Source organism: Nematolebias whitei, chromosome 1, assembly GCF_014905685.2.
Source record: "Nematolebias whitei isolate Nwh7 chromosome 1, NemWhi1, whole genome shotgun sequence".
NCBI lineage: Eukaryota > Metazoa > Chordata > Actinopteri > Cyprinodontiformes > Rivulidae > Nematolebias > Nematolebias whitei.
Genome location: NC_056498.1, coordinates 58,490,641 through 58,493,194, shown reverse-complemented (window position 1 = coordinate 58,493,194; position 2,554 = coordinate 58,490,641). Strand labels below are relative to the sequence as shown.

Sequence of the window (2,554 nt, the reverse complement as noted above, 5' to 3'; positions counted from 1 at the left end):
GGGGGGGGGGGGCTCCACTCTTCCAGTCCCGCACACACCAGATCCGGGCGCACGGCTCCATTGACTACTTGAAGGCTTGCTTCTTCTTCTTCTTTTTTTTTTTTTTTTTTCCATGGAGGTTCATTAGAAGTAACGAGTTGACACAAGGTAAATCTTAATGTGGAGGCGCCTTTCTCTCCCGGCCCGGGGAGGAGCCCTCATTAACCGTCGCTAACAACCCGTGTAAATACACTGATTGGACAGCTCGGATACAAGCTCCCAGCCCTGCCAGGAAGTCCCCCTAATGAGACCACACAATAAAAAAACAATAAAAGAAAAGAAGGAGGGAGAGTTGCAGAGAGATGTTAAAAAAAACAAAAAAAAAAACTTGTGTATATGTTGGTAAAGGTGGCGCCACATTGTGACGAGAGCTGCGTAAAAACTGCGCTTTTTGGCAACTTTCTAAAAGGATGTTTCACTTTAAGTCAAGATTTTGTGCATGCTACTAAAATGGTGCACAAATGTACTTAAAACGAACATTGCAAATATCTTAAAATGCACAGTTTTTAAATAATATTAATTAAAATAAAAGCATTTGAATTGAGTGAGAAACGTTTTCAAAATAATAATAAAAAAAGTATAAGTGCAAATTAGCCAAGTCGTTTTGGTTTTATCACAGTGATTTATTTTGGACTGATACTTTTTACAGTGTAGACTCTGTTTGTGTGTGTGTGGGTCCTTACACTGACTGCGTGGTCAGCAGCATCACACAACTGTTCTGTAGAGACACACATCTGCGCGCAGTTCAAGCGCGCAAAATATAATTGTCAATTTAAAAAAAAACAAAAAAACTTATTTTTGTATAATTATCCAAAAGGTAAAAATTCAAAGAAGAAAACTTCGTGGCCGGAAACGAGCGGGCTCAAAGAGGAAAAAAACTTACAAGAATCGCAGCTGCGTCATGATCTGGGACAAAGTGAAGTGTCCCTTCAGCTCCACAAACTTCTGCAGGAAGGACAAGAAGAAAAACCAAAACGGTAACACCTTTATTTTAGTCATGCAAATATAAAAACAGAAAAATATATAAGCAAGCATTAAAACCTCATGGTAACAATCTCTTGACGGGACAGTCATAAAAATAAATAAATACAATGATAAACTCTAGAATGATTTATTTTTGTACATACCAGTTATTGGTCCAGAGTTCCGTCCTGTGTGGAGTTGAGATGAATCCAGTATGGAGCAGCAACACATGAGCCTCCTGTGTTTGCAGGGAGGGTGTGCTACTGTTTTTCTTTTTTCTTTTTTTTCTTTTTTTGTCCAGCCTCTGTCAAACATGGGTCAACGAGGGAGCAGAAAAATAAAACAAGGTCCCTTTTTTTCGTGCTGGATTTCTTTCTATCATTTTTCCTCCTCTCATCCGGTCTCCATCTCTCTCTTTCTCTTTCTCTCTCCCTTTCACTCCTGCGCCTGACGCAACTCCATCTTTGTTTCTTGGAACAGACTGATCAAAAATAAAAACAGTTTGTTTAATTAAAAAAGTAAATTAAATAAAACTTGTTAAAACAATGTAAAACAACGTTTTTTTGGGTGTTTTTTTCTTTAACTAAATATTAATCTGACATAAGGTCGCACATGTGGGTGCAGCGGTTTGCGCCTCCTTGAAGGACGCAGAGTGTGCGCAAATTGTTTGTGTTGCAGTGTCAGAGGTTTGAGGCTGTAAGTAAACGGAGAAGAAGTTGCTTTCAGAGCCCCCGTCCCCCGCTGCTTGGAACATTCAGCAGGCTCTCGGATAAACACACAATTACGGCAGGTGAATAAACTTGTTTGGGGGGTGTTAATTACATGCTTAGCGTAAACAAAAGCCGCATAGAAGAATGTGAATTACCATTAGCTTCCCTCTCCCAATCCCCATTCAGGTTTTACATTTCACCTCTGGTCTCTTCTCCGAGCTGCCTGCGAGGGCAACAAGGCTCCTCCAAAACAGAATGGACACCTGCTTCAATTGGCGCACCCAGTCAGGTACCGAGGCTTTGCATATTCCAAGTGCTGGTGTCGTGCGTGCATGTGTGCGTGAGAGAAAGAGAATGAGTTTTGTTTTGTAACAGCAGCGTGAAAACGCGAGCCTTTCCTTCCAGTCCACAGAGCTTTCCAATTCAAGTGCCACTTGGAATTAGTCGCTCAGAAGTTTCGCGGAGCTCGAGCGCGCGTCCCCAACCCCAAAAACCAAACGTCTGACCCTGCTGCAAGATCATCACAACCCCTGCTCTGCATCATACACGCACACCTCCAGACACAGACACTTGCACAACAGGCGTGCGCGCGCATTTAAGCACTCGTTTACCCAAAACGCCCGTGCGTAAAAGCGCGCAAATGTTCGGATAATTGCGCGCTGGCGTCCACAGCTGTTAAAGCGTGTGAGCGAGGATTAAACATGCAAGCTGCTGTACTCACTGTCCTTCCGAGCTTCAAGTCGGCGGTCCAGGTCGGTCCAGACCCGGACAACGATGCAAATGGCAAAGAGAGGAGATCAAAAAAAAAAAAAAAAAGTTTTGGATCCCTGAATGAATTTGCA

At 42.6% G+C, this 2,554-nt stretch overlaps 1 long non-coding RNA gene across 2 annotated transcripts; it reads right to left on the bottom strand.

The window, feature by feature from the left end:
* Positions 1–922: 922 nt before the first annotated feature.
* On the bottom strand, positions 923–2,352 carry LOC119412445. Of its 2 annotated transcripts, none has more exons than XR_005186930.1 (3): positions 1,868–2,352; positions 1,167–1,483; positions 923–984 (listed from the first exon to the last, which is right to left on the bottom strand). It is a non-coding gene; the product is annotated as an uncharacterized LOC119412445 (long non-coding RNA). The 2 variants fall into 2 exon arrangements; XR_005186929.1 differs by having other exon boundaries at positions 948–981.
* Between the last annotated feature and the right edge of the window lie 202 nt (positions 2,353–2,554).